This window comes from Dipodomys merriami, unplaced genomic scaffold (assembly GCF_024711535.1).
Source record: "Dipodomys merriami isolate MVZ:Mamm:240054 unplaced genomic scaffold, mDipMer1.0.p SCAF_8, whole genome shotgun sequence".
NCBI lineage: Eukaryota > Metazoa > Chordata > Mammalia > Rodentia > Heteromyidae > Dipodomys > Dipodomys merriami.
In genome coordinates this window covers 50,079,105-50,099,329 of record NW_027206401.1, presented here as the reverse complement: position 1 = coordinate 50,099,329, position 20,225 = coordinate 50,079,105, and the positions used below count along the sequence as shown (strand labels likewise).

The 20,225-nt window shown below is 39.5% G+C and overlaps 1 protein-coding gene across 3 annotated transcripts in view; it reads left to right on the top strand.

Moving 5' to 3' along the window:
* Htr1e (5-hydroxytryptamine receptor 1E) overlaps window positions 1–20,225 on the top strand; it is a 78,259-nt gene that overhangs the window by 33,752 nt on the left and 24,282 nt on the right. The window contains exon 2 of one of the 3 annotated variants that reach the window (XM_070010179.1): window positions 14,707–14,824. The exons of the other annotated variants lie outside the window; for them this stretch is intronic. The gene's annotated coding sequence lies outside the window, so the exon portion shown is untranslated. The remainder of the gene's footprint in view (window positions 1–14,706; window positions 14,825–20,225) is intronic. 3 annotated transcript variants of the gene reach the window in all.

Genomic DNA, 20,225 nt, shown 5'->3' with positions numbered 1-20,225 from the left:
TGTCTTGTTCAGTTTTGATTCCCCCACTATCTAGAAGAGATCCCAGCATAAAGTAGAGCTCCATGATCGAGATTTCAATAAATATTTGAATGAATACAACCAAATGCCCTTGTGTCATTATTCTAAACTATACACTTCAAGGGAGCAAAGGCTGCAAAAAAAAAAAAAAATAGCGGTTCATCCAGACATCTGCTTCCAGAATACCTTTGCCTTCTTTGTTTCAAAGAGCATCAGAGGAAATTCACCAAGTGGAGGATTCTAGCAGGCATAGATTTTGAAAGGGAAGTATCTGTCAACCATCTGTTGGCCTAGCTCCCAAACATTACTATGGTTTAGCAGTGGTCTCTAGAACAACCAAAAAGAGATACTTTGGGATATGTGCGTGCACATGCACGTGCACGCACATACGCAAGAAAAATTTTTAAGTCATCAGTTATAGAGCCGGTAGGCCTAAGACCTGCAGAGTAAGCCAGCAGGCTGAAAATCCAGGAAACACTTGGTATTGCAGCTTAGATTTGGAGGCAGAATGCCCTCATCCTTGGAGACCAGTATATCTTTGCCTGATTTGGATGATGCCCACCACATGATTGGGGGTGATCTGCTTTATTCAATATCTACTAGCTTAAGTGTTAATATCATCTAATACAAAAATACCCCAGTAACATCTAGGCTAGTATGTGGCCGAATATCTGTGCCCCATGGCCTCATCAACCTGACACATACAGAACAGGATTCGAAATGGTGTCTATTGGAAAAGGAAGAGCAAATTTTATGATTCCTTCCCTCCCCCAACAAATTTAAATATCCGTTCATTCTCTTTGATACTAGGATGAAAACAGAATCAGAAGATAGGGCCAATTTCAGCAATGGACCCCTTACTTTCAAGTCCCATTGCAGCCAAAAGTCTAGAAGAAGCTTCTGGAAACCAAGTGTGGTGGCTCACACCTGTAATCTTGGTTATATGAGAAACCTGAGAAAAAGGTTAATGAGACTTCATCTCAACTAGTAAAAAGCTGTCATCCCTTGGCAGGAAATGTAAATAGGAAGATGGCAGTGCAGGTCAGCCCAGGCAGAAAAGCAAAACCCTATTAGAAAAATAACTATGTAGAAAAAGGTTTAGTGGCTCAAGTGGTAGAGTACTTGTCTAGCAAGTGCAAGGGCCTGCATTCAAACCCCAGAACTGAAGAAAAAAGCCATTGGTAGGGATGGGATAGCTCTGAATCTCCAGGTTTGCCTGTAGTAGTACTGTCTCCTCCTGAAAATATAGTCCCAAATATAAATAAGGAAGCCACCAGTTCTACCCAATTTACAGCTAAGGACACCGACGCACAAGCCATCTAAATGAGCAGACTTCAAGACATACATGCTCACAACGTTGTCCAGCGAACACTAATCAGGATAGTGTCCAGGATACACTAATCAGCTGTCCATGTTTTGCTGCTACAACAGACTACTACAGGCTGGGTAATTGTTTAAGAACATAAATCTATGTCTCATCATTATGTAGCCTAGGAAGCACAAAACCAAGGTGCCAGTTTCTCATTTCCATCTGACACATGAGCGCTTTCCACTGTCACACCACTGAGTAGTCCCTAAGAAGGTGATCAGTGAGGGCCACCCTGCCACATCCCCACATGGCAGAAGCGGAGAGGAAAGCCACTCCCACAGCTGCATTTGTAGAGGCGTTAATCTATTCATATAGACTCTGCCATTTGGCCTCTTCCCCCCAGCACTGCTGCATTGAAGATGAAGTTTCTAACCCATGAATATTTGGGGTGACACATTGTAACCAGAACAGCAAAAAGTTTGAAAAGCTTGTATTTTGGATCCATATTCAGTAGAGAGATTGAAGCCAAGGTCTCTAGTTTACTAAGTCAGACTGACAAGGCACTGAGGAAAAGGGAGCTGAACTCATCAGAGACTGAGGTTAACAGTGAACTGAGAACATCTAAATCAGAATGAATCAATTTCACGTTTAATCATTAAAGGGAGATGCTGGTTATACCACCCCAACAGTCCTCAGATGGTGGGCCCTTCCCCATTTGATTCTACCATCATACATATCTACTTAAATTCTGGTGCAAGAGGAATGGTCCAAGTGAGGCCTGATGGAAGAAAGGTTGGAACAGTTTTAAGAGAACTCAAATTCTAGTCAACTTTAACAGGTCTCATGGCAATTGGGAGCAAGTCCCATAACTCCAAGCTTCAGTTTCCTCTCTGATTCTCCCCAGCACGGTAATTTCTGATATTTCTAATCTCAGACACTCTGCTTCCAGAATGGTCTCACACTTCTCTCCTCATGTTTAATTAATAAATGTGAAAAACATATGTGCCTTCAAATATCCATTACAGCCAGGGTAGCCAATTTATATCACTTAAGGAAAGGAAATCTCATGTCTACAAGATTGTTTTCCTCATGATGGTGAGTGAAAATACAGGCTCTGAAATGCGTTCAATGCAATATGTTGACATAATTGTACGTAGGAAGCAGCACTGTGCCAGTGATAGGAAGGGAACTAGAAACTATCAAGAGCAAAGTCCTGTTTCTAAGTACTATTAAATGTATTCAGAGTTTGGTTTCAAATCAACTTCCAATAGTTGGAGAGTCAGGTTTTCTTTTTTGTTAATTTTCTTACTGCTCAGCTGATTCAGAAAAATCTCTTGTTGCTATGGAAGTCAAATGAGTTTCTCCTCTGTTTTAAAAACGTCTCTTCGTGCCTTTACAATTAAAAGTCATACCTAATTGTAATGCTAAGTTACTGAACCTGAGCTCATGTATTAAATGAAAGACATTTTTTCTCCTGAGGTTATTCTGTGTCTAGATCTGAACTCTTTCTCATTCTTTCACATTCCATTTGAATACAGCTAAAATGTGACTAAAATTAATCCTATGACTTTAATTTGCCCAAGCTTGGGGTGAAAGCTTTATTACTCCTTTCCTGAACATCTGGTTATTCTAATTAATTTTCTTCCTTTTATCAGTAGACTTAATGATTCACTTCCACACTTGTCTCTTGCCAAGTGCATCAGTCTGGTATTGTTAGCCAGCGGTGTCTCCGTGGCTATTAAGAAGCTGTGACTGGTTGACCCATTGTAACAATGAGATGCACAAGACACTATGTTGAAAAACGAACTTTACAATTTAGATGGGGGTGGTTGTTGTGGAGGTGGGAAGGAAGGGATGCTAGGGGAAAAACAAAGGAGGAGGTAACAATGCTTGATAGGAAATGTACTCATTACCTTGCTCATGTAACTGTAACCCCGCTGTACAGTATTTTTACAATAAAAAAAAGTATTTAAAAAAAGAAGCTGTAACTCTGGACAAAGAAACAAGCATTATACTGAGCAGAAGAGGGATTGTGTCAGGCCTCTGAGCCACTACGTCATCGCTATGTTGCTTTTGGGTTTTGTAGTGTACACACATAGAAACATCTGCACTGGGCACTGGTGGCTTGCACCTGTAATCCTAGCTCCTCAGGAGGCTAACATCTTGAGTATCACAGTTCGAAGCCAGCAGGGCAAAAAAATCCCCAGGAGATTCTTATCTCCAATTAATACTCCAAAACCAGAAGTAGAGCTGTGGCTTCAAATGGTAAAGCACTAGCCTTGAGCAAGAAAGAAAGAAAGAAAGAAAGAAAGAAAGAAAGAAAGAAAGAAAGAAAGAAAGAAAGAAAGAAAGAAAGAAAGAAAGAAAGAAAGAAAGAAAGGAAGGAAGGAAGGAAGGAAGGAAGGAAGGAAGGAAGGAAGGAAGGAAGGAAAGAAAAAAGGAAGGAAGGAAGGAAGGAAGGAGAGAGAAGAAAGAGAGAGAAACATCTGCATAATTGTATGCATTCTTTTTTTATTGTGAACATACTGTACAGAGGGGTTACAATTACATGGACAAGATAATGAGTACATTTCTTATCAGGCATTGCAGCCTCCTCCTTTGTTTACCCTTCACATCCCTTCCCAGCCTCTCCCCCGCCTCCCCCAAATTGTATGTATTCTTATGCCATAAATGAATAGGAAGTGGAGATCAGAGAAAGATTCTCTATTTTTTAACCTAGTCCAACTTTACCTGGGTAACCTGTCTTAAATCTGTGCCCTCCAGTGACTCCAGATTCCTTTAGCCCTTGTTACTTACCTGCCTCTCCTGTCCCAGCAGAAATAGAGCCTAATCTCCACAGTGGGTGATAAGTAACAAACACATGAACCTATGGCCCAGGATCAGGTTCTGCTGTGCATGTTCTTGACTGGTATAGAGAGGAATGTTAGACTTGCTTTAAAAAAATAATAAGAGCATGGTGGATGATGGTGATTGTAATTAAGAGTGCAGGCAAATTAAGTCTAAAATAGTGTATAACTATCTACTAAAGCATGGGAAATGTTCCTTGGACATTCTCAGTAGGTTCACTTACTCCTTCCCTAAGCCACATTCTGTGAACCACATTTACTGAGTGTCTGCTGATACTGGAAACTGTATGGAAGAACAGCTCAGTATCCATGAACACAAAAGTTCTCACTGCCAAGAGTAAGACAATGCCAATGTCCCAGAAAAATTCAAGAGCCATAGTAAAGTCATACATCCATCCCCAGAATTGAGCATTCCTTCATACAGAAAGAATAAATAACAAACTACGCCCTGTTTTCCCCTCTAATTCCCAACACTAGTTTTCTAATCAACAAATTGCTTGCAGAAAGAATTTTTTCCATGCATATTTTATTTGTTCACAGAGAATAGGCCAAAGAAACAGGGGACATAACGTAAATGGCATTTTTGCTTACACAGTGAGGAAATTTTCTTGTTTAGGAACAATAGAACAGTTTACAAAATATGGCAACAGGTTCTTCCTCATCTGAAACACATAAATAAGAAAATCAAGCTAGGTGTGATGACTCACACCTGTCATCCTGGCTACCCAGGTAATCGACATCAGGACCATAATTCCAGGTCAATTCCAGGTCAACCAGGCAGTAAAAAGTTAGTGAGACTCTCCATCTTCTGCGGGGGGGGGGGGGGGGTAAGAGAAGAGAAAATAGTGGCACGTACCTGTCATCCCAACTACTCAGGAGCATTAAGAAATGAGAATCACAGTCCACATCTAGCCCAAGAAAGAAAACTTTGCCTGAAAAATAACTAAAGTAAAAAGAGCTGTAGACATGGCTTAATTGGTAGAGCACCTGCCTAGCAAGTATGAGACCATAAGAGCCTAGTACTGAGGTGGGGGAAGAGATTTTAAAAAATGGTGAATGCTAGTGGCTCACACCTGTAATCCTAGCTACTTAGGAGGCTGAGATCTAAGGGTTACAGTTCAAAGCCAGCTCTGGCAGGAAAAGTCTATAAGACTCTTATCTCCAATAAATTACTTAGAAAAGGCCAGAGGTGGTGCTGTGGCTCAAGTGGTAGAGTACTAGCCTAGAGCCAAAGAAGCTCATGAAAAATGCCCAGGTTTTGTTCTGTAACTAGAATTACAGTAGAAGCTGAGATCTAATGTTTCAGTTCAAAGACTGCCCAGGCAGGAAAGACCATGAGACAATTATCTCCAAGTACTAACCAAAAGACTATAAGTAGAGGGCTTACTCAAATGCACTAGCCTCAAGCAAGAAAGCTCAGGGAGAGCACCCTGCCCTTTCAAGCCCCAGTACAGACACAGGAACACACACATACACACACACACACACACACACACACACACACACACACACACACACACACACACACACACACACACACACACTCCAAAATTATCAAACAGACCTGAGAGGGCTCTAACATATTCATTCATTTTGTACTTAAGAAAACTGGAATCTAGAAAAGTTATTCAATGTCTTGAGCTCACCATTAGCAGAGCTGCAACTAAAACTTGAAATTTTCAATCGTTTATTCACACATTCCTTCAAGAAATACTTATGGAGCCCGTGCTATATTCCAGTCCCTGGGGATTCAGGATCCATAACGTGCTTGCTGAAAAGCAGCTCAGATTCTGGTGAAAGGTACATTCCCAGAAGCAGAGCTATCCAGTGCTCAGGACAAGTCCTGCTGCTCTGTACGATGTAGGAGGGAAGAGACCGTCAACTCTGCTTTATTGGGGGAAGATGCAGCAAGGAGGTCAGCTTGGAATGTTGACATGGGGTCTGCCAAGCACAGAAAGAGCATTCTGGGTAAGGATAAGAAGTGTATATGAGAATTGGAATTGCAAACCAACATTTTCATTACACCAGGATTTCTAATACTCCCTTCCATGAATATATTCTTAAAGGATTTAGAAAGGTTTTATTCTTTTAAAGAGCTATTATTTTGCTCAAATTTATTAATAGACATAGTTCTTTATAACCAAAGGCAAGGCAAACACTAACTACCAGTGGCTCAAGCTTATAGTCCTAGATACTAGGGAGGCTGAGATCTGCTACTCAAGACCTGACTAAGATTTGAGGATCATGGTTCAAACACACCCAGGCAGGAAAGTCTATGAAACTCTTATCTCCAATGAGCTTCCAAAAAGTTGGAAGTGTACCTGTGGCTCAAGTGGTAGAACACTAGCTTTGAGGGGAAAAAAATGCTCAAGGACATCACTTAGGTCCTGAGTTCAAGTCCCAGAACTGGCACTAAAAATAAAGCAAGGCAAGGCATAGATGAATATTAGCTTCTAAGTTAGAGACCTCAGAGATCATTTATCTCAACCTCCATGTACTCCTGTATTAACATAGTGGAGTAAGCTGCTATAATGAGCAGGAAGACTGTGAAACCAGGGCCCTCACTAAATAGTAAGAACAATTAAAGATTAAAATTAGGTTATTATTCCCTTGGAGTCCCTTCCCCCCACAACATACCACAAAATATGAAAGCAAAATTAAGAGAATTTTTTTTAAAAAACAGCAAATGGGGGGGCTGGGAAGGTGGCACAGTGGTAGAGCGCTTGCCTTGCATGCATGAGGCCCTGGGTTCGATTCCTCAGCACCACATAAGCAAAAAGAAAAAAAAGCCGGAAGTGGTGCTGTTGCTCAGGTGGCAGAGCGCTAGCATTGAGCTGAAGAGCTGAGGGACAGCACCCCAGCCCAGAGTTCAGGCCCCACGACCAACCAAAAAAAAAAACAGCAAATGGAAAGGCTATCCCCCTCCAGCCAGCCCATCACAATTATAACAGCATATTTGAAAGAAGAAAAGAAATTTTCAAAGGGCACCATTATTAATGCAGCCAAGCAGGAATTGGAAAGTTGTAGTTTAAATCATTGAGTTTTGTGCCAGTTCTCTTTTATATATAAATATCAATTCTCGCTAGGAGTTATTGCACCTTAATTTAGTTAGGAATGCATTTATAAAATAGCTTGCTAAAGGTGTGATTCAATGGAGAGAAAGAATTATCAAGTAGTGCAGTGATCCATAAATAGCTATTATTATTATTTAACATTCACTAAACACCCACAATGAGCTAAGCATTGTACTAAACTTTGGAAAGATGACAAAGAAAGATTAATACTCAGGAGCTTCAGTCTGCTTAGGATCAAGGAACTTTCTTTTTCTACTCTAATCTTTCTTTCACTTGTCAAATCAGCCTAATTCAAGATATTAGACTAGTACTAGCAAGTTATTTCTTACATGTGTTCCATATTGCATACTTTATAAATGGCTTTATAAGTGCATCTCATTAGCTCATCTGACATATCATGTGAGGCAGCTGGCCTGTCATATTTTTTTGAGTGGGCAATACTGTCCCTTCCCTCCTCTGTATTGTAGTTACCAGTTTTGAGCCCTGGAGACAGTCATTAGCTAATTTCTCTTCTGTGTCATCCCAGAGGTGTTAAATAAGAATACTCACACACAGCTTAGGCATGTGGTACTGAACAATATGCACTTTACTTCTTTCTTTTATATTTTGAATATTATTTTATACTTTATTATTTTTAATGGTTGCATGGAATGCTACATGCAAGTATACTAGAATTATTTAGCTAGTATCTTTCTAAGGAATATTTAAAGGATTGATTTTGCTTTTATTTCTTTCTGCAGACCTCTACTATTGTGAATATTAACTCAGCAGATAAATTCTCTGTGGCCAGATTCCCTCCAGAAAAAGATGTATTAATTGAGATACCTAGCAACAAATATATGAGTCCCTATCTCCCCAAATTGTCATCAAAGCACTATTATACAAATTTGGGGTCTTTGAGGTGAGAGGCCAGATGCCAATGGCTCATTCCTGTAATCCTAGATATTTAGAGGCTGAGATCTCAGAATCATAGTTCAAAGCCAGCTCTGCACACTTATCTCCAATTACCACCAAAAAGCCAGAAGTAAAGCTGTAGGTCAAGTGGTAGAGCACTGGCCTTGAGCACAAAAATCTCAGAGAGAGCACACAGGCCCTGAATTTAAGTTCCAGAACCAACACACCCAAAAAATTAGGGTGTTTGATAATCTGATAAGTGAAAATCATCAGTCTTCCCTTTGTGCCTTCTGTGTTTTGTTTCATAATCTAATAGTGTTTCTTTATTTTTTTATTTTTATTTTTTGGTTCCGGCCTGAACTCTGGGCCTGGGCGCTGTCCCTCAGCTCTTCAGCTCAAGGCTAGCACTCTACCACTTGAGCCACAGTGCCACTTCCGGCTTTTTTCTTTTTTTGCTTATGTGGTACTGAGGAATTGAACCCAGGGCCTCATGCATGCAAGGCAAGTGCTCTACCACTGTGCCACCTTCCCAGCCCCCTAATGGTGTTTCTTAATACAAGGTTATTGGTATGTGTCTGTGATGTGCCAGTCCTGGATCTTGAACTCAGGGCCTGGTTGTTGTCCCTGAGCTTCATTTTGCTTAAGGCTAGCCCTCTACTACTTGAGCCACAGCTGTACTTTAGGCTATTTTTGGTAGGTTATTGGAGATAAGAATCTCATGGACTTTCCTGCCCAGGCTGGCTTCAAACTGCAATCTTCAGATCTCAGCCTCATGACTAGCTAGGATTATAGGTATAAGCCACCAGCACCAAGCCTACAAGGTTATTTTTTAACTTCCAAGTTGTCATCTAGGGCTACAAACTTTATGTAAATTGTTTATCTGTTGGGTATTTATTTCATGTGATGTAAGGATCTCATTTTTATCTCTACTCTATGGTCCAAATCTATTCATGAATAATTCACCTTCTCACTACCTATGTCCCTCTGTATGCAAGAATTGGTTATAAGACAAAGACATACTAAAATCTGCAGATGCTCAAGTTCAAAGTTAATAGTGTTTGCATATAACCTATGCACATTCTCCTGAAAACTTCAAATCATCTCCAGATGACTTACAATGACTAACGTACTGCAAATAGTTGTTGTACTGTTATTTTTAGGGAATAATAAGAAAAAATTCTTATATGTTCAGAGCAGATACAATGTTTTTCTAAATATTTTCCATCTGCAGTTGGTTGGATCCACATATGCAGAACTCAAAGATACAGAAGACTACTAAATTTCCTGTGGGAAATAGTGTTTTGTTGAGGTCATCATTATTCAATTTAGAGATTTAGAAATTCAACTTGGTCACTTTATTTATCTGTTTGATTGGTTGGTAGTACTGAGGTTTAAACTTACTGCCTTGTACTTGCTAGGCAAGTGCTTTACTGCTTGGGCCATACCCACAGCACTTTTTTTTGGTGAGAATACCGTACAGAGGAGTTACAATTACATGGGCAAAATAACGACTACATTTCTTATCACGCATTGTTGCCTCCTCTTTGTTTCCCCATCCCATCCCTTCCTACACTCTTACCCTCCCCCCCATCCTGCCCCCACCCCATCACCAAAGTTGTTAAGTTCGTTTTTCAGCATAATGACTTGTACCTCTTATTGTTGCAATGGGTCCACCTGTATCCCTAGTTAAACGATTTGTTTTTTTTCCCTTCTCTTACACAAATTATACCAACATCAAATACAGTGAAAGTATGGGTTATACTGTGGGGGCGGGACATACAAAGCAACATAGAAATCATCTTATAAATATGATAGAAACAATTGCATGAAAGGAAAAAACAAAAAACACATTTGAATACTTATCTTGGGGTTCATTCCACTAACATCAACTTTTCTAACCTTTTCTGCTTGACTCATATACTAGTTATTGCAAATAAGAGAATCCATGGGACCTATGTTTCTTTGGGCTTGGCTTACTTCATTTAATTATTTCCAAGTCTTTTCATTTCCTAACAAATGGGGCAATGTCATTCTTTCTGATGGAGGCATAGAATTCCATTGTGTATATATACCACATTTTCTTGATCCATTCATCTACTGAGGGGCATCTGGGTTGGTTCCATATCTTAGCTATGGTAAATAATGCTGCAAGAAACATAGTCATGCTGGTAGCTTTAGTTCCACAGCACTTTTTGCTTTTTTTTCTCAGTAGCATCTTGTATTTTTTCCCTGGGCTAGCTATTTGTGCTTCCCACAGAGCAGGAGTAACAAACATATACCAGTAAAGCTCTCACTAACTTTTTGCCCAATCTGGTTTCAAATTATGTTGAATTATAAGCATGAGACACTGAACCTGGTTCCAGGGTTGATTTTTTTTTCTTGTATAGCCTACCAAACCCCAATAGATGTGTGCAGCAAGGAAAACAGAAAAGGTAATACTAGAAAATAGAACTGAGGGAAGCAATATAAACAGTAAAAAAAAATCTAAAAATAAAACCATGGAAGAAAAAGTAAAGATCTCCAAACTATTTCTTTAATGTGGCAGAGAAAGGAGGGGCGCCATGGTAAGGTCCATGATTGGCCTCTACCTCCCTCTCTAGCCCAGTGGAAAGACTCATTGCTTTCAGATTTCTGCTCAAACAGAATTTTCTCAGTTCTACAACCCTTACCTGGCAAAGACTGCATCAAATATCTTCTTATGGCCCAGCACCATATACATTAAGAGGTCCAATAGTCTACTCTCCAAGTTTTCACATCTGTGGTGGGCATTGCCTTTCATCCCCAGCTTCTAGTTCTCTTCCTCCTTCAGATTAAATTTCTCTCTAAACACCTGCTTCATCTCTTATGCTAAGTGCTTCCAGTAGCACTGATTTGACCCCAACACCAAAGTCCTACATATAACCTAAGCAGAGCCCCATTGATTGGCTCAGGGAGGGGGATGTCACCAAGAAGAACCATTGGGACACTAGACACTTGGGCTAGTTAGCCTGAACACTCCCATGAAACTTCAGGAAGCTGAAGATTCAAACAAAAATCAAGTAGAGACAAGAAATGGAGAGACAACTGGAGTCCTAGATCATACTAGAAACCAGTCTTATTCTTGGACTATTTTATTATGTAAGCTAATACCTCCCTTGTTTTCCCTCAAATCATTATAAATTGGGTTTTCTGTCAATCCCTGCTGAAACTTCTTTAGCAGTTCCTCAAAGTTAAATTTCTGAACTGTAATGCTATTGAAATCTAGAACTCCAGACCTAGAACCCAGCAGCATACAATAAAAATATAAGTGGAAAAAAAGAATCTACAAAGTTATCTTATTATTCATAATATATATTTTTATTGTAAAGATACTGTACGGAGGGGTTACAGTTACATGAGCAAGGTAATGAGTCCATTTCCTATCCAGCATTGTTACACCCTCCTTTGTTTTTCCCCTACCATCCCTCTCTCCCCACCTCTACAACTCCTCCCTCCCCCCACCAAAGTTGTAAAGTTCATTTTCAACATAGTGTCTTGTACATCTCATTGTTACAATAGGTTAACCTGTATCCTTATTTCAGCCTTCCCTTTCCCTTCCCAAATTAGAAAAATGTATATACAAGATGCAGGACACTGGAATCAAATACAGTGACAACAGGGGTTATACCATGGGGAAAGAACATACAAAAGAAACAAAAAACTTACGTAGTACTTTATGAATAACAAGAAAGATAAAATCTCTTGTGTCCCTATCTTGGGGTTCATTTCGCTTAGCCTCAGCTTATATGGTCATATGTTATTATTATTTTATTATTTTCAAGTAGTTGTACAAAGATTTCAATTTGACACATCATTTAATGAGCACAATGCATCAATGCATTAATGTCGCCCCTTTCATCATTCTCCTTATCTCTTTAAATCCTAAAATAATTATGGCACCCATAGATAGATACTTCACTTGTAAGAGATCACTGAGCAAATTGGCTCTACACATGTAGAAAAATGAAGGTAGATCCTTATATATCACCCTGCACCAGAATCATTTCTGAATGGATCAAAGACCTCAAGGTAAGAAAAGATACCCTGAAAATATTAATTACATGAAGGGATAGGAGAAACACTAGGGCTCTTTGGCACAGGTTGAAACCTCCTAAATAAATATCCAGAAACACAACAAGTCAAAGAAAGGCTGGATAAATTAGATTGACTGCAGAGCTTCTGCATGACGAAGGACATAGCTAGCAGTATAAATAGGAAGTCAATAGATTGGGAAAAGATCTTCACTAGTTATACAACAAACAAGGGTCTCATAACTAAAATCTACCCAGAGCTGAAAAAATTAAACCCCAACACTACCTTATATATGTCATTACAACCACTTTATAGATTACCTCGACAATGGAAATAAACTTTAAAAAATTAACCCCCCCCAAAAAATGAATTTTCAAAGAAACAACCACCCCATTAATAAGTGGACTAAAGACTTAAAGAAAGACTTCTCTGGAGAGGAAAGAAGGATGGCCGATAGACACATGAAGAAATGCTCAACATCCCTAGCCATAAAAGAAATGCAAATCAAAACAACATTGAGATACCACCTCACCCCAGTTAGAATGGCTATAATCAAGAACTCTAATAACAACAGATGCTGGAGGGGATGTGGACAGAAGGGAACCTTACTGCATTGTTGGTGGGAGTGTAAACTTGTTTAACCACTTTGGAAAGCAGTATGGAGGTTACTCAAAAGACTCCACATAGAGCTCCTCTATGACCCAGCAATCCCACTTTTGGGCATTTACCCAAATGATCACAAACAAGACCATACTAAAGCTACCAGCACAAGTATGTTTACTGCAGCATTATTTACCATAGCTAAGATATGGAACCAACCCAGATGCCCCTCAGTAGATGAATGGATCAAGAAAATGTGTTATATATACACAATCGAATTCTATTCCTCCATCAGAAAGAATAACATTGCCCCATTTGTTAGGAAATGGAAAGGCTTGGAAAAAATTATATTAAGTGAAGTAAGCCAGGCCCAAAGAAACATAGGTCCCATGGTTCCCCTTATTTGCAATAACTAGTATATGTCTGAGTCAAGCAGAAAAGGTCAGAAAAGGTGATGTTAGGGAAATGAACCCCAAGATATGTATTCAAATGTTTTTTTTTCTTTCATTCTATTGTTTCTAACACATTTATAAGATTATTTCTTTGTTGCTTTGTATGTCCCTCCCCCACATTATAACCCCTGCTTTCACTGTATTTGATGTTGGTATAATTTGTAGAGAGGAAGGGAAAAAACAAATTGTGTAAATAAACAAATTGTGCAACAATGAGATGTACAAGTCGTTATGTCGAAAAACAAACTTTACAACTTTGGCAGGGAGGGTGTGAGAGTGGGGGGGGGGTGGGAGATGGGAAGGAATGGGAAGGGATGGGAAGGGGAAACAAGGGAAGAGGCAACAATGCTTGATAATAAATACATTCATTATCTTGCCCATGTAATTGTAACCCCTCTGTATGGTATTTTCACAAAAAAAAATAGCATTTGAAACTTAAAAAAAAAAAACAAATGTACTCATTACCTTACTTATGGAATTGTAACACCTCTGTACATCACCTTTACAATAAAATAAAACTTAAAAAGCAGATCACTGAGCAACCCATAATAGGGTCTGGATTCAAATCTAGGATAGTCTGAGAAATCCTCACCAATAAAATGACATTGATGGCAGTTACTTTGAAGTCTGATATAAAAATGAGGAGAGCTACATATTTAAAATACATTTGCTGGACTGGGAAAGTGGCTCAGTGGTAGAGTGCTTGCCTTCATGCATGAGGCCCTGGGTTCCATTCCTCAGCACCACATAAGCAGAAAAAGCCAGAAGTGGCGCTGTGGCCCAAGTGGTAGAGCACTAGCCTTGAGCTGAAGAACTGAGGGACAGTGCCCAGGCCCAGAGCTCAGGCCCCACGACGGACAAAATAAAATAAAATAAAATAAAATAAAATAAAATAAAATAAAATAAAATACATTAGTTCTGTTAAAACTAATTATTTTACCGTTTTTCTAGCATAAACTCATGGTTATTCAGGACTTTATGGATTATTAAAACCTATATGCAGGTAGCTTATGCCTGTTATCCTAACTACACAGGAGACTGTGATCTGAGGATTGCAGCTTGAAGCCAGCCCAGGCAGGAAAGTCCAAGAGACTCTTATCTCCAATTAACCACCAAAGAGCATAATGGAGCTGTGGCTTAAGTAGAGAACACCAGTATCAATCAAAACAGCTCAAGGACAGTGCTCAGTTCCTACATTAAAACCCAGTGCCACCACTAAACAAACAAAAAACACTATATAGAAATCTCTAAATGCTAGAAGGAAAGGCTCCATAAATGGCTATCAACAATTCCTCTTGACTTCTATAATTAAAAAAAAATAGTTTTTTATTCAGTTTGTAATTGTCTCTTAAAGAAAAATGCAGAATAGTGGATAATCAAAAGTCATAAATATGTGTTTGGGGACCTTGCTCTGTGATGGGTTCAGCAGCAAATTTTCCTTCCTGGTTGCATTTTGCCTACAGTGACATGAAAATGAGTCTGAGGTGTCTACATATATGCTGGCTGGGCAGAAAATATAATCACTGCATGGCACAGAACCAGAAACCATTTTAAAGTTGCTTCTTGCAGTCCACAAAGCAGGTAAGCCACACCACAGATCAATGAGTGACAAATGTCAACAGTGGGAGAAAATGTTTGTACTTTGTTTCATTGTGATTTTGCTTAAATATTCTCATATTTCTGTTGCGTTTGAACTCAGGGCCTGTACTCTCTCAGCTCACCAGTAGCTCTGTTCTACTTGAACCACATCTCCAGTCCCACTTTTTGCTAGTCAATTGGAAATAGTGTCTCAAGGATTTGTCTGCCCAGGCTGACTTTAAACTATAATCCTCCAGCTGTTAACCTCCTGAGTGGTAACAAGGATTATAGAAGTGAGCCTCCAGCACCCAGCTGAATCAGTATCTTAAAATGGCACAAATAATGGCTGTAACATTATTCATTCTTTTCTTAAGTTAATGCTGTTTAAAATCTGTTAGTAAAGCTGGGAATGTGGCTTAGTGGTAGAGTGTTTGCCTAGTATGCATGAAGGCCTGTGTTCAATTCCTCAGTACCACAAAAGCAGAAAAAGCCAGAATTCGCCCTAAGACTGGCAAAAAAAAGAAAAAAAGTCTGTAAGTGAAATGTATAATAAATTCTTTATGCTTCGTTTTTACCTTTAGTATTCTTAGAATTGTGAAGTTTAAAATCCACTTAGACTATCTGAAAATTTGAGTACTATTAGAAAAAGTAAGTTACCTAAACTAATGAAAGTAACCAACTTTTACAATGTTTGGTACCCTTTTCATTATAATTGGTGATTGTATGTATTGATAGATTATTTCTGGAAAGAAGTTTTCCAATTATTATAAAAATCCTGAAGCATTTAGCATTTGACTCATTATACTCTGAGAGATTACCTCTTTAAAAATAGATACCTATCATAATAAAAACATGCATGTTCATATAGCATATATAGGGTATGTGTGTGTGTGTGTGTGTGTGTGTGTGTGTGTGTGTGTGTGTGTGTGTGTGTGTGTGTGTGTGTGTGTGTGTGTCTTTGCCAGTCCTGGAGCCTGAATTCAAGGCCTAGGCACTGTCCCTGCTTTTTTTTCCTCGTGGCTAGTGTTCTACCACTTGAATCACAGTTCTACTAACAGCTTTTTGGTAGTTAATTAGAGACAAGAATCTTATGGACTTTCCTTCCTGGGCTGGCTTCAAACTGTGATCCTCAGATCTCAACCTCCAGGGTAGTTAGGATAACAGATGTGAGCCACCAGTACCCAGCTAGTTATACATCTTCTTGAGTAGAAAAAGTTATTTCATTTCAATAATATATATATATATATATACACACACATACACCTGTATATCACACAATTTCTAAATATAATGATATACCCATGTTTTAAAAAATTATATTTCCAAAGACTAATCATAACCAGACAAAGTGATAATTCAGTGGTAGAGTGCTTTCCTTGCATATGTAAGGCCTAGGTTTCAATCCCCAGCATCCCTTCCCCAATTTAAAAAAAAAAGGCAAAGAGGTGCTGGGAAGGTGGCTCAGTGGTAGAGTGCTTGCCTTGCATGCCTGAGGCCCTGAGTTCGATTCCTCAGCACCACATAAGCAAAAAGAAAAAAGCCGGAAGTGGCACTGTGGCTCAAGTGGTAGAGCGCTAGCCTTGAGCTGAAGAGCTGAGGGACAGTGCCCAGGCCCAGAATTCAGGCCCACGACCAGACCCCCCCCCCAAAAAAGGCAAAGAATTACCCCTAGATACTTATATAATTGCATATATAAGGAGTCACTGTGGAAGAAAATTTGCTAGTGATTTTTGAGGTCATAGGGTAGTAGATAATTTTTTTACTTCTCATTTTCCACTTGCTTTTCATTATGAATTTCTGTAGTAAACTTCTATAAGAATGAGCTTTATTTAATAGCTATATCCTAGTTCCCAGAGGAAATGGATTAGGTAAACAGCTCTTTTTTACACGATAATTTCTAAAAACAACCTTGAAGTCAAGAGCTTGTTTTACAGCTGCTATTTCTAATTAGCTAGTTCTTTGTCATAGTTCTACTTCAGAACTTAGTCTATGATGCAGAAAGTCTCTGGCAAAGTTAGGCTTCTCTGTACTGATCAGTAGAAGAATGTGTTTTCCGAGGGAGAAAGCCTTCATTGCAACTTCCAGCTTCTCATCTTAAATCCTCTGCTCTCAGCAGGTTGCATGTTCCTTGTCTGGAGGCACAAAAACCTGTTAAATTACAATTATATGGACAAGAAATGATCATCCAGAGCCAGGCTATGGTGGTACATACCTGTAGTTAGCACTTGAGAGGTGAAATTAGGAGGTTCTCAACTTCGAGGACCTGTCTCAGAAAAACAACAAAAAGAAGAATGGGAGGGGGGATAGAAGAAGGAAAAAGAGGAAGAGAAAATAGGGGGAGAACAAAAAGAAGAAAGAAGAGGAAGAAAAGGAGGAGGAGGAGGAGGAGGAGGAGGAGGAGGAGGAGGAGGAGGAGGAGGAGGAGGAGGAGGAGGAGGAGGAGGAGGAAGAGATAATGTCAGAACCACAGCAGTAGTTCTGTTTGTATGAATGCAGGTGTGTGTGTGTGTGTGTGTGTGTGTGTGTGTGTGTGTGTGTGCTAGTTAGTGCTAGCACTTGGGAGGCAAAGCCAAGAGGATCTCAACTTTGAGTACCTGTCTCAGAAAAACAATTAGGAAAAAGAATAGGGGGAAAATAAAAGAAGGAGGAAGATGACAAGGAGGAGATAATAATGTCAGAACCATAGTAGTAGCTCTATGTGTATATGTGACTGTGTGTGTAAAAGAGACAGAAATAGAGTGTGTGAGTGTGTGAATGTGTGTGTGTGTGTGTATCCACACAGCCTACATGTATTCTTTGCTTAGAGTCTCTGCATCTCTTACTGGACCAGATACTTCCATCCTTCAAATTTCAATCAAACACCTCTTTCTCCAGAATAACCTTCTCCTCCCCCCCGCCCCAGCACTTGCTGGTACTGGAGCTTTAACTCAGGGCCTCAAACTCTGACCCAGCTTTTTCACACAAGGTTAGCATTCTACCACTTGAGTCACACCTACACTTATGGCTCTTGAATGGTTACTTGGAGATAAAAATCTCACAGACTTTCCTGCCGCTTCTGACTTGGAACCATGATCCTCAGACCTCAGCCTCCTGAATAGAGGCATGAAGCACCCATACCCAGCCACAATGGCCTTCTTGTACCCACAGCAAATAATTTCTCCACTTTGATTTTTATTTTTTTTCTTTTTTATTGTGAAAATACTGTACAGAGGGGTTACAATTACATGGGCAAGACAATGAGTACATTTCTTATCAAGCATTGTAGGCTCCTCCTTTGTTTCCCCTTCCCATCCCTTCCCATCCTCCCCCCCCCCCGCCCCTCCCCACCCAATTTTTTTACCTTTTTGTACATGTACTTCTCATTGTAAATCAAACAGGAAAAGTAGCAGTTGCTATACAAAGAACTTCCTTTTTCAAAAACCACTTAAGAGTAAGTTTCCATACTAATGTTTCCATCACCCTAGCTTGGATATTTCCTGTAAAAGTGGGATTCTCTACATAATCACAATATAATGATCAAAATCATAAACCTAGGCAGGGCACTAGGGACTCACACCTGTAATCCTAGCTATGCAGAAGGCTGAGATCTGAGGATGGCAGCTCAAAACTAGTCCAGGGAGAAAAGTCCATGAGACGACTATCTCCAATCAACTACCAGAAAACTGTAAGTGAGCAGAAAAGCTCAGGGACAGTGCTCAGACCCTGAGTTCAAGCCCTATGACTGACCAAAAAATCATAAATATAATACTGAAATAATATTGGCTTGCTTGCATGTTTAAGTAATTGCAGTCTTGAGAGCCACTCTGGGAATCTATTTAGCCATCAACATCTTCAAAATGTCAAAATATTTGGTCAAAGCCTTAGTCAGGAAAACTACTGATACTATTTGTAAAAATGGAATGCCTGCAATATTTGGTATCACACCTTATTTTCCTGCCTTAATAAAAAAAAACTATGCATCATGTGAATCATGACATCAATGTGTCTGACTCAAGTCTCTGTAAACCATCCAGAAAGAAATCTTTGTCTGGTGCTCCATTCTGGTCAGGGTATTAAGACATTGCTTTTTGTTTGTTTGTTTGTTTTTTGGTCGGTTGTGGGGCCTGAACTCTGGGCTTGGGCGTTGTCCCTGAGCTCTTCAGCTCAAGGCTAGCACTCTACCACTTGAGCCACAGTGCCATTTCTGGCTTTTTCTGCTAATGTGGTGCTGAGGAATTGAACCCAGGGCCTCATGCATGCGAGGCAAGCACTCTACCACTGAGCCAACTTCCCAGCTCTGCTTTTTTTTTTTTTTAACAATTTTGGTCCCAAAGAGTATAAGAGGATATAAAGCTATTCTGCACTAGTCCTAAGCTTCCTGGATTTCAAAAAAAAAGGAAAAAGAAAAAGGAAAAGGAAAAAAAAAGAAATTACTTGTACACAATAGAACTAAAGCAAATGAAAAAGAATGTCCATTCTTAGAACAACATGATGGAGATTTATTTGATAGTTTGGTTTAATTAGAAACGTTTTTAGTTGAGTTAAATCTCTCTGTATGCTCCCTGCAGGCACTACTTATATGCTACTGAATATATCAGTAGGGAATATTACCTTCCCAACATCTCTTTGTCTCTCTGAATACTGGTTTTGTTTGCATAGTCTCTCCCCTATCCTAAATGACTGAGACCAACTAGGCCTCACTGTCCAATGGCCCCTGATGAGTCAAAGACCATTTGCACATGGCCTTGCTCTGGCCACCACTTGTCTGTCCTATGTCTTCTCAGGAACAGATGAAAACAGTGCTAGATTTTTGGTCTGGAGGCAAGTCCTTTCTCTCCCACCCCCAGCTGTTCTTCTATGGAATAAGGTTAAGACAAGACAGATGTTGGAGGCTGGTGGCTAATCAGCATACCTTATGAGAGCCATGACTAGCTGCTCACCGGCAGCTCTCATTTGAAAAGGGCTTTTTAAAACTGATAAAGAAAATACTGAATACTCCATTTTAAATCCATTTTTATATAAAGAAACCAGCAGATGACATTCAAACACAGCAACTCCTTGGTGACTTTTTGTCAGTCCAACAGTCATAACCTCACATGAACCTTGACATTTCCCTGCATTGCATAAATTAAACTTACCATTTCACAGGTAAATATTTACTTGACTGAGTAATGACTCCACAAAGATGAGGAATGAGAAGGATAATGTATACCCTAAGGTACATCTGTACTTTGCAATTCAGTTCCATTGAAGAAATTCTTTAATATCTTTGTTAATATTCTGGAATGGAGGAAAAGCTATTCAGACATTTCTAAGGCTAAAGTACCATATTTCATACAAGCAACTACACTGATATCTTGTAACATATTTGCATCATATAAATAATTACCTACGTGTTTAATGCCTACTAGATGGTGCATTGTGT